Source organism: Garra rufa, chromosome 8 (genome assembly GCF_049309525.1).
Source record: "Garra rufa chromosome 8, GarRuf1.0, whole genome shotgun sequence".
In the NCBI taxonomy this organism is placed as follows: Eukaryota; Metazoa; Chordata; class Actinopteri; order Cypriniformes; family Cyprinidae; genus Garra; species Garra rufa.
The window spans coordinates 22,141,426-22,154,114 of record NC_133368.1 but is presented as its reverse complement, the minus strand read 5'-3'; positions in this window follow the sequence as shown (position 1 = coordinate 22,154,114).

Sequence of the window (12,689 nt, the reverse complement as noted above, 5' to 3'; positions counted from 1 at the left end):
CCTCGTAAGAAGGTAAATCATAACTTTGAAAAAAAGAAAATAATTATGAGATACAAAGTAGAAATTATGATATATTAATAACTACTATTACAAAAATAATAATTATAACAAAGTTAAATGTTGTCAAAATTATGATTTTACCTAATAATTTGACATTTTATATCATAATCTCAAAATGTAACATTTTTTGTCATAATTTAGACTTTCTCATGATTTTAATTTATCTCATAATTTTGACTTTTTTGTAATAATTTAAACCAATTTATGTAATACTTTTATTTAATACCAATTAAATTTATGTACTACCAATTTATGTAATAAATTCCAAGCAATTTATACATTTCTTATTACTTTTATTCCATTTAGGCTTTTATTCTAATTTGACCTTTTGTGATTAATATGACTTTTTTCTGTAATTACAGACTTTTTTTTATCTCATAATTTGTACTTTTAATGTCATAACTATGATTTACCATAACATGACTTTTTTTCTTTTGTGGCAGAAATTGGCCTGCATACAATTATTGTTTAATAGTTTGTTTAGACACTACCAGTCAAAAGTTGTTGAACAGTAAGATTTGTAATGTTTTTTAAAGAAGTCTCTTCTGCTCACCAATCCTGCATTTATTTGATCCAAAGTTCAGAAAAAACAGTAACATTTTGAATTTTTTGTTATTAAAAATAATTTTGAATATATTTTTAAATTTAATTTATTCCTGCGACTTCAAAGCTGAATTTTTAGCATAATTACTTCAGTCACACGATCCTTCAGATATAATTCTAATATTCAGATTTGCTGCTCAAAAAACAACACGTCACCTTTGATCAATTTAAAGCATCCTTGCTAAATAAAAGTACACATTTTTTTCATTTCTTTCACAAAACAAAACAAAAAAATATATACTGACTCCAAGCTTTTGAATGGTATAGTGTATAATTCAGATAAATGCTGATCTTTGGATCTTTCTATTCATCAATGAATCCTGAAAAAAAATTACTGTTTTTTGAACAGCAAATCGGCATATTAGAATGCTTTCTGAGAATAGAACAGTCAAATATCACAAAGTGATACTACATTTTGTTCATAAATCGGTTGTTAATTTGAGTTAGTTTTATTGTGTAGCAGCTGTGGTACCTCAACAATTAGCTAAATAACACTAAATAATAAATAATACTTTCATTTATTACCACTTTCATTTATGTAATAATTTTAAATAATTGTATAATTTATATAATAAATAAAAATGATATAAAAATATATATTTATATAAATATGAGATTATATTTAAATATATATTTAAATAAAGTTGTATTATGGAAAATGTATAATACTATGGACTTTTAATGTCTAATCTAATTTGACTTTTTGTGATTATAACTTTTATGTCACAATTTAGACTTTTTTTAATCTAATTTGACTTTTTGTGATTATTATGACTTTTATGTCATAATATAGACTTTTTATCTAATTTGATGTTTTGTGGTTATTATTACTTTTATGTCATAATTCAGACTTTCTATATAATTTCAGTTTTTGTGATCATTGTGCCTTTTATGTCATAATTTAGACTTTTATATGTACTTTTTATATGCTTTTTATCTCTAAGTTATCTCTATTTCTACTTTTAATGTCATAGCTATGATATGACTTTTTCTTTTGTGGCAGAAATTGGCCTATATACAATTATACCATTTTAACTGAAGCTAGAAATACTGAAGTTTGTGTAAATCACACCTTTCTAAATTCTTTTTTTTTTTTTTTTTTACATTTTTCCACTATCAAAGCGTAATGCAGGGGTGGCCAGTGTTGGCCCTGGAAAGCCACAGTCCTGCAGAGTTTTGCTCTAACCTTGATTAAAACTCACCTGCCTGTAACTTTCTAGTAACCCTTAGTACTTGATGAGCTTGTTAAGGTATTTGATTAGAGATGGAGCTGAACTCTGTAGGGCCGTGGCTCTCCAAGGCCGATGTTGGCCACCAATGCTGTAATGTCTTGCTCCGTGTTTGCAGTACCCCAGCATCATGCTGGCAGCATGGCATATTTTTAAATGTTTCTTTTATCTCTCTCATTCATTTCTCTACTAAGGAGCTAATGTGAAGCCCATTGAGGGTACTCCAGGATCAGGATTGGGATCCACTCTGCTATACAATGGGTAAGTAATGAATCATGAGTAGTCACATCACTTCATCATCTCTTTAAACATAGTTTGTTGTCATTGCACATTTTTCACATTTTCCCAATAGATGCTGAATCTAAACAACAATTGAGATGATGTGAATGTTTCTGGAACTGTGCAGCTCACATGAATATTTAATAAGGTAAGTAGTCAGTTTATGATTCATTCTAACATTCTGGCACAACAGCACCATTCCTTTGTCACAGCAGTTCAGAGTTAACCCCTCAAAAGCAGTGCTAGCCCTGTTCTGAACCATAGCTTTCTTAACCCATGGGTTAAAGGTCCTACCAACTCACAGTTGCTTTAACCCAGGGTTTAAGAAAATGTTAAACCAGAATTAAAGGTAGTGTAAAAAAGTCTTATAGTGCCATTAATTTGTCATACAGTTATTTTGTGCATTTACACTACCAGTCAAAAGTTTTTGAACAGTAAGTTTTTTAATGCTTACCAAGCATTTATCTGATTCAATGTACAGCAAAACCAGTAACATTTTGAAATATTTTTTACTATTTAAAATAACTGTTTTCTATTTGAATATATTTTAAAATAAAATTTATTCCTGTGATTTCAATGCTGTATTTTTAGCATCATTACTCCAGTCCAACGATCCTTCAGAAATCATTCTAATATTCTGTTTTGGTGCTCAAAAAAACATTCATTGTTATTATGCTGAAAACAGCTGAGTATAATTTTTCCAGGTTTATTTGATAAATAGAAAGAAATCAGAACAGCATTTATCTGAAATAGAAATCTTTTGTAACATAAATATCTTTATCATCACTTTTGATCAATTTAAAGCATCTTTGCTAAATAAAAGTATTCATTTATTATTAAAAAACAATTATACTGACTCTAAGCTTTTAGGAGTTTTTGGTATGGTGTATAATGTTAAAAAAAAAACATTTTTATTTAAGATAAAAGCAGAAAAAAAAATCTTTAGATCTTTCTATTCATCAAAGAATCCTGAAAAAAATTGTGCTCAACTATATTAAATATTGATGGTAATAATAACAATAATAATAATAATAATAATTAATAAAAATGTTTCTTGAACAGCAAATCAGCATATTAGAATGATTTCTGAAAGATCATGTGACACTGAAGACTGGAGTAATGACGCTGAAAAGGTAGCTTTGATCACAGGAATGAATTACATTTTAAAATATATTAAAATAGAAAGCAGTTATTTTAAATAGTAAAAATATTTCACAATATTACCACTTTTGCTGTACTTTGGATCAAATAAATGCAGGCTTGGCGAGCAGAAGAGACTTCTTTAAAAAACGGAAAAAATCTTACTGTTCAAAAACTTTTGACTGGTAGTGTAGTTTTAATTTATTTAATGAAGAAACTCTCACTTTATTATGTTTTCAAAGTATATGATTCAAGATCACCTAAATGATTTTAGGTTTATTCCCCTTTGGTCTTGTTTGTATAGCCACATGTTTCTCACAACTTTCCCAAGGTTATCTATACTAAACGAGTCACCTTTTCAAATCTTTTTGTAATATTTGACTGCAGTTACCAATGAAAACTGGGAAAGCTTAACTGAAACAATGTTTTTCAAATTAAATCTGGTGTTCCAGTTACCAGCTGAAGTACAGTATTAAAATAGAGGTGATTCACATGAATTTCCAATAGATGGCAGTATTGTTCTATAACTGAGTTCTTATGTAGAGTGATGTGATTAAGAACTTCCCCTTTTATTTATATTTTCATTATAAAATATATGCAGTATATGCATGAAAGCAACAACAATTGATAAACTACTGAGTATTTTCATTTATAATACATTAAAGTACAAAAAAATAAAAATCCCAACATCCCAAGAAAATTGTGGTCCATTTGCTCACCATCAAACAGTGTTTTAATATTTTTTTATATTTAATTATGGATATAAATTGTCATTACCAACAGTAAAGTGTTGCTCACTACTGTCTTATCATGTTTTAAATGATTGAAGGCATTTGCAAGTTCTGTTACTATTTCTGAGTCTGAAAACCAGTTAGATCAAAAGAGTGATTCATTATCATTCTGGCATAGTTCTAATTCTTAATAAAAAATAAAAACTGCTGTAATATTACCAGGGGAAATGATTCTCGGTCTACGGCAATGTCAGACAAGATATATCAATAATATTTAACTGATAGTAGACAGTATTTTACTGACATTAGGTATATGAATGAGAGGAGAGCAATACTTAAGCGGTTTTTAGAATAGATTCACCCTTAAGAAAAGGAAGAGCCAAGAAATGGATTTCATGTGCAGGATTGGCTGGCAATGCCAAGCAGGATTTACCCCCAAGCTTAGGATCGCAAAACAGTAAGGAGGAAATACGGAGATGGAAAGAGTATAAAAAAGAGGGATGGCTGCCAAGAGTTTAAACTCTTTCTGCGGTGCTGTAAAACTGGGGTCATTGAAAGTGATAAAAAGAAAGTGATGCTGACCCAAACACACGGATCCTGTTGCTCTTCATGCATGCACAAGCAAATCGGACACTCTTTTGTGCCTTTGTTTTTTCAGAAGAGAAAAAGCACACTACTGTAGAGAATAAGATTTAAATGCAGACTGGGACTAATAGGAAAATAATTTAACTTGTAAAGCAAGTGAATGCAGATAGGATAATCAATCTAAGCTGAGATGACCATGGAGACAATTTAGAGATGCTGCTTTGTTGTGAGTCTGCCTCTGCAGGACATACACTCACATATATTGTTATTTACCATTAGGGTGAATTAAAGTAATTAATCGCCATGTGGACTGAAAGGCTTGACTATGGGGTGCTTCTTTTGTATGTCTATCAGATAATAATGATCTTGGTATTGAGTTTAGTTAATGGAGTGTGTGTGCTGAGTTATTCGGCTGTGAAAGGGCTCCATTAGCTCGAAGATTGCTCCGTTATTTATTTGCTAAAATTGTTTTGATGAATCACAGTTTCGTTCTTTTATTCTTTTGTCCTGTATCTCTCGCTCATTATTGACTTCAGGTGTGTCTTTACGGATCAGTTCACGATTTTCTTACAGGGTTTCGAATGTCATTACTTCCTCTGTAGAGACTTTCTGCTTTTGGGCTTCGAGCTGTAAATACCGTGTGCGCTGATAAAACTTTTCGAATCAATTGTTTTACGCTTTTTAAATGTATCATCATGATTCAAAATCCTGTTTATTGGACAATCAGCATCTACTTTGAAGAACAAACACCCAGAGGTTTATTATTGCATGTGGTGCAGCGTGATTACATCATGGATCCAGGTGTCTTTGTTTCTTCCAAACTGTTTATCGACAGTGGCTGTTGCCTATAATGAAATGATAATAGATGCCCTGACAGTGGACGGTTGAACTGCTCTAAACTTGCAGCAGTGTATGGTGATCGTTCCCATTATGGCATAGATCATGACCCTCTCTTATGAACAGAACCCAGAGTTTTGGGTGAATGGAGAACTTTAACATTATTAACCTTTGTGTTGATTGAGCAAATTGTGCAGAAATTCCATCAGGTGAGAGTGAGCATCTTCTTTTCATGATTTATTTTTAAATGTACTGACACCTGAAAAGATAGGTTTCATAAACTTTAGGGAAAAAACATGTACAATTTAAAGTATACATTATTATTATTTTATAATTACATGCATTTGTTGCAGTTATCATTATTATTTATTAAATAGTTTTTTTATTTGTATTTACACTACCAGTCAAAAGTTTTTGAACACCAGGATTTTTAATGTTTTGAAAAAAGTCTTTTCTACTCACCAAGCCTGCATTTATTTGATTCAAAGTACAACAAAAACAGTACAGTTTTGAAATAGTTTTACTATTTAAAATAACTGTTTTCTGTTTGAATATATTTTCAAAAGTAGTTTATCCCTGTGATTTTAAAGCAGACGTTTTAGCATCATTACTTCAGTCACATGATCCTTCGGAAATCATTCTAATATTCTGATTTGCTGCTCAAAAAACTATTATGTTGAAACCTTTTTTCCAGGTTTCTCTGATGAATAGAAAGTTCAGAAGAACAGCATTTGTCTAAAAAAAAAAGAAAATTGTACTGATTTCAAACTTTTATTTCAGATAAATGCTGATCTGTGGATCTTTTAATTCATCAAAGAATCCTGAAAAAATGTACTCAACTGTATTAAATATTGATAATAATAATAACAATAGAATGTTTCCTGAACAGCAAATCAGCATATTACAATGGTTTCTGAAGGATCATGTGACACTGAAGACAGGAGTAATGATGCTGAAAGTTTGCCAGGAATAAATGACATTTTAAAATATATATTTAAATAGAAAGCAGTTATTTTAAATAGTAAACATATTTCACAATATTACTACTTTTGCTGTATTTTGGATCAAATGAATGCAGGCTTGGTGAGCAGAAGAAAATTCTTTAAAAAACATTAGAAATAAACACTTTTGACTGGTAATGTATATAGTATTAAATTATTATTTACATTTGTAGAATCATAAACCAGAATCATGCGAGAAATGCATGTGAACAAGCGCAACATAAAGCTGAGCTGCTGAGCTGTTAAAAGTGTGAATGGTACAAAATGGGTAAAAGACATGACAAAGGCAGACAAACAGATACGTAAAAGAAAAACTAAATGAAAGATATAGTAAAAGAGCAAAGAGAAGCACACAGAGGCAAATGCGGTGAGGGGGTGTGTGGGGGCCCTTGCCAGGGTTTGCCCTCTTGTCACTCTCTCAGCGTCTAATGGGAGTGATTGATTTTTCCGCCTGCTCTTATCGAGGGGAGCAGCCAGCATCAATAACAACGTGGAATTAGACACATAGCATCTCCCAGCTGAAAAGAGAGGAACCGGGGGATCGGGAACAGCAGAGCCGACTTGGAAGGGGAGACGGAGGGTGTCTGTTTATGTGCGTCTGTGCTGAACCTAAGTGTGCGATTAGATAAAAGATTTCTCATTTGACTTTAAAGGTGCAGGCGAGCCTGATGTCGTCCTTTATGCTGCCAAATTCCACCCTTCTTTATCTTAAACTCATCGTCATTTTACAGCATAACAGCGGAGCCAGGAAAAGAGCCGAGGGAAAATCTTTAAGAGTACAGCCATGAACTTGAGTGCGTCGTATTCATATCTGTGTAATAATAATCTGTGATTGGTGTAGGCTCTGTTCTCAGCACAAGAGGCGGTGAGAAAAGCGGAAATTACCATGTTTCAGAAACGTGGCCGAACGTGTGGAAAAGGAGCGCAGTAATTGAATACTTTCACCAGACAGATTTCCCATTTTCCAATTTCCTGCCGGGCACGTTAGTAATTTTGCCATCTCATCTGTTATTCTGTTATTCCAGTGAGCCTTGGATCCAGAGGCTTAATGCAATTCTTGGGAGGTAATTGGAAGGTACAGGTGCAGGGGGTTCATTTGCATTCACGCTTTCTGCATATCTACAGCACTGCAACCGCATACAGCATGAGAGTACAGCACATTCCTGTATGTATGTGCAATGCAACACATCACATCACTGAGTTCGGCATTCAGCGAGAGGAGCTCCTTGACACAGGATCACGTCGCAATTATTGTTTATTATTGCTCTGCTCTCTCACACGCACATACAAGTATCAACAAAATGCGATTTTCCACCATCCAGCTGAACGGTTACTGTTGACACAGTTGCTGCTTTTTTCCACTGTGGTGCAAAAACATGTCAGTGACGATTGGTAAACAAACATTAGGCATTTTTCCTGTTCACTTCATTTGTTATCTAGACTAGTTAGCAGTGTTGGGCAGTAACTAGTTACATAATTTAATTACAAAATAAATGTAACTGTAATCAGTTATAGTTACTGTAAAAAAAAATTACAATTACATTAATTGATTTCTTTCCTAAATTGCATTGACTGCTCTAAAATTTGAGACACCAATGTTTCAGGAGTTCAGAACACAGAGCAGGACACATGCTTATTCAATCATTTTTCCTGTCATAGCTATGAGATTTGATCTTCAAAACAGTATTATAGCTGTTAAACTATTTGTTATTTTAAATCTGTATTTAATCTCAAAACGATTTCAAAGTAAAAAGAAGTGCTAAAGTCTGATTTTGTGTTGGCTGAAATAATTGAATTATTATAATCTGAATTCAAGTGATGAAGGTGATGTTTAAAAATTATTAACAGTTGAAAACATTTGTTAGAAATTAAGAAGGTAATGCAATGCACTTACATTACTTTAATAAATTAATTGAAATAGTTACACTACTTATTACATTTTAAATAGGGTAACTTGTAATCTGTAACTTATTACATTTTCAAAGTAACATTCCCAACACTTCTAGTTTTTAATGCAAATGCAGCTTTTATTGTAGTGTTACTCCAAACTGATAGTCATGATGGTGGAAAAATATTTATGTTAGACTCAGTAACCAAGCATTAATCTGAAAATGAGCAATGCAATGCACAACTGAAGCAACTGAGAGCTGAATACAGTTTATTCCCAGTATTTCTCTCCCATTTTCTCTGCACACTTCAGTCATAGAAATAGAAATTGCTTTCTCAAAAAATAGTTATAAAAAAAAAAAAAAAAAAATGGCTAACTAGCTAAACATCCTTCAACTTCCACAAGGGAGTTATGCCATAGAAGAACCATTTTCGGGTCCCCAGAAAACCTTTCTGTAAACTGTTTCTAAAAAAATTCTTTTTTTCTTGGTGTGAAAAGCATTTCAACACTTCGAAGAACCATTTTCTACTAAAAAAGACATTTAGTGGAATGGAAAGGTTCCATGGAGGTTAAAGGTTCTTCATGGAACCATAGATCCCAAGAAAATAACCTTTTTTTTAAGAGTGTATTTGTAGGTGCATACATATTTATGTACGTATGCATATGTTTACACAGATTTGCACAGACATTTGCCCTAAAATAAAACATCTGTTAATAAAAATACGAGAGTATATTAGAGTCATTTCTGTAGACCTTTCAGAGACTTTGGAGAAATGTTTGCAAACTGTTGTCATTCCTCTGCACAAATTAAATAAATGGCAGGGCTGGTAACCCTGAGGTTTTCTCCTTATGGTTTCCTACAAAGCCATGTACATTCCATCATTTTCATCCTCACTTCTGGCACTGAAAAATGAATGAATTTAATAATATAATTGATAAATAGACAGAAGAGTAGAACATACTCAGTCCTCTAGCGCTCTGCTCACTGACCTTGCTTGTCTCCCGTCATTGTTTAATTTTTATTAGTGGACCCTTTGTTCTATGCAAAGGCCATTTTATCCCAACCTGGGCCATTAGATAAAGGAGGGCACTGAATCCAACCTCCACATCCTCCCAAAACAAAAGACAGACTCTCATTGCCTGCCCAAGGCCCAATCAGAGCACTTGAAAGAGTAAAGCATTTCTTTTTGCTTGTAAGTCTCAAAGCCACACACACACACACACACACACACACACACACACACACACATCCACACACTTGTCAGCTTCCCTGTCTCTCCAACTGTCCTCCATGCAGGCAAATGCGTGGCCATTGATCGGACTAAACCTTGGACCGTATGTTCAGTATCCACTCATTGATCATAAGGTTCAGGTCTTTGGTCTGATAGGGCTCTTGAATGAATGAAATGCACATATGTTTCTGTTCAGCCTCAGTATTAACCACCCAATTCTTCTACAGAATGAACAGAGGCCTGTATTATTCCAGCTTCTATAGAGCTGTTAAAAAAACTGTACTTAAAAGCTTAAAAAAATACAGCCATTAAAGAAAAAGCCTTGCCGACATGCATTCCCTAAAGGCTTACATCGAGGGATTCAAGGACCTCTACTAAAACAAAAAATTAAAACATGTCCATTTCCATCTTGAAACCGAGGGACATTGGTAAAGGCAAAGCCAGATCTTACTACTTTACTAACCTTAAAATGATTTATGTGCTATTTTTCATCACAATTTATAGTGCCATAATGATTTGAGTAAAAAGTTGAATTGAAATATTAATATGAATTACAGAATATAGTATTACCCTTTTGCTTTAATGACAGCCGCATGAACTCAAAAAAACTTTTATATTTTACATTCACAAAAATTATATTTCAAATAAATGCTGTTCTTATGACATTTCTATTCATAAAGGAATTCAGAAAAAGTGGTTTCCACAAAAATAGCACAAGCAACACAGCTGATAATGAAGAGAAATGTTTCTTCAGATCAGATCAGATCAGATCTTTTATGACCATATCAGCATATTATAATGACTTCTTAAGGACCATGTGACAGTAAAGACTAGAGTAATGATGCTGAAAATTCAAAATTGCCATCACAGGTATAAATTACATAAAATATATTAAACTAGAAAACAGCTTTAAATTGTGATATTTCACAATATTAGTTTTTAGTGTATTGATCAAATAAATGCCTTGACACATAAAAGACTACATTGCAAAAACTTAAAACCCAAAAACTTTTACAAAATCATACCAGCCCCAAAACCCTCTTAGAAAGAAAGGTACAAAAGCTTTCACTGGGCCAATACCTTTTAAAAAGGTACATCTTTGTACCTAAAGGGTCCATATTGGTACCTTAACGCATACATACTAGTACCTAGAAAGTGAACAGTAGTGTACATTTATTCAATATTTGACCTACAATTTAATATATAAATGTAAACTTTGAAACATTTTCTTAAAGGGATAGTTCACCCAAAAATGAAAATTGTGTCATACTCACCCTCATGTCATTCCAAATCTTTGTTCATCTTCGAACACAAATGAAAATATTTTTTGATGAAATCTGAGGGCTTTCTGTCCTTCCACAGACAGCAACGCAACTTACACATTCAAGGCCTAGATGTTCCCAGTTGTTCAACTGTAATTTTATGACGCGATGAGAATACTTTTTTTTAAGTCATATTTTTATACTTTTTTATGCCTTTAATGGACAGGACAGTAGAAAGAGATGACAGGACAGCATTGGTCGGAGAGAGAGAGTAGCAGGGGGTTGGGCAAAGGACCTTGAGATGGGAATCGAACTCGGGTTGCTGCAAGCACAACTGCGCTATATGTCAGCGCACAAACCACAAGGCTATTTGTTGCCGACATGTCAATACGTTCATGTCACGCGTTCAAGTGTCACACATTCAAAACAGTACCGCAGTGGAGACACTGAGGCGAAGAAATTGTCGAATAATATGATTATTTTTGTTTTCTTTGCTCACAAAAAGTATCATAAAATTACGGTTGAACCACTGATGTCACATGGACTACTTTTATCAATGTCTGTACTATCTTTCTGGGCCCTGATTGTGTCAGTTACATTGCTGTCTATGCAGTGTCAGAAAGCTCTCAGATTTCATCAAAATATATTAATTTGTGTTCCAAAGATGAACAAAGGTCTTACATGAGGGTGAGTAATTAATAACAGAATTTTCATTTTTGGGTGAACTGTCCCTTTAAATGTCTTGTGTTGTGACAATTTTTTAAACTCCTGAAATAACAAGACACAACACTTTTAGACCTCTTCTGTATATTACATCAAATAATGTTTAATCTGAAGTGCACTGTAGAGATTGCTCTTTCAACTTTATTTTTAAGCTAAATATAAAAATCATGGACAGACTTGTTGAAAATATTTTGTTTTGTTTATATGCATCCACTTGTTTGTTTTTTGGAGTATCATGATAAAGAGACAAATTTGATTGTTTTTATGTAGTAATAACCAGGCAATGGATAAGCTGATAACATGGACGAAGGCCTTCAAATGCAGGCATCTAGATATGGCCTACAGGGCGCAAAGCAAGTAACAAATTCAGCACAAATCTTGAACCCTACGTGTTGTCGTGACCCTTTTCGTTCTCAAAATCCAAGAAACCCCACTGTTAGAAGCCCCTGGAAGGCAACTGTAGTGGAACACACACCCCTCCACTTTCCCTTAAGTGTGCACACACACACACATCTCACCCACCCACCCATCCATACACCCAGACAAAGACCATCTTTGTTCACCCCGCTGTGCTCCGTGTCTTTTGAGATGGGCTGAAACTGCTCGTTAAAATCCGTGACATCTATTGGGGAGATCGACCCCCTATTGCTCACGGTTTACAACTCTCCCCCACCTCGTCCGACGCCTCCCCCCCAGCCCTGGCAGAAAAGAGGAGCACAGCCTTCCTCATAAGAAAAGCAGCCAAGAATTCCAACGACAGCCGATGACTTCTTGAATGAGAGAGCTTTATTAGCAGTCAGATTCGGAACAGACCTCCCTCGTGCAAGTTGACAGTCCCAGCAGCCTCAGTGTCAGCGCTGGAGACGCTCTCATCGCTGAAGTCCATCAGAGCCGAGACTGAGAACACCAGCTCAGCTCCATTCCCAGGCTGCTCCGCTCATTCAATCAATACATCAATCTCTCAGTTAAACACCAAATGAACGCCGTCAACAGAGGGTGACAATTAATGCAGCACCTCGTTAGGTATCGGCCCACACTGTTATCAAGATTAGCGAGGAAGCCTGTTAAACCAGCATCTTTTCGCAGCTTCGAAATCAATTAACTCCAACATCGGCTTCT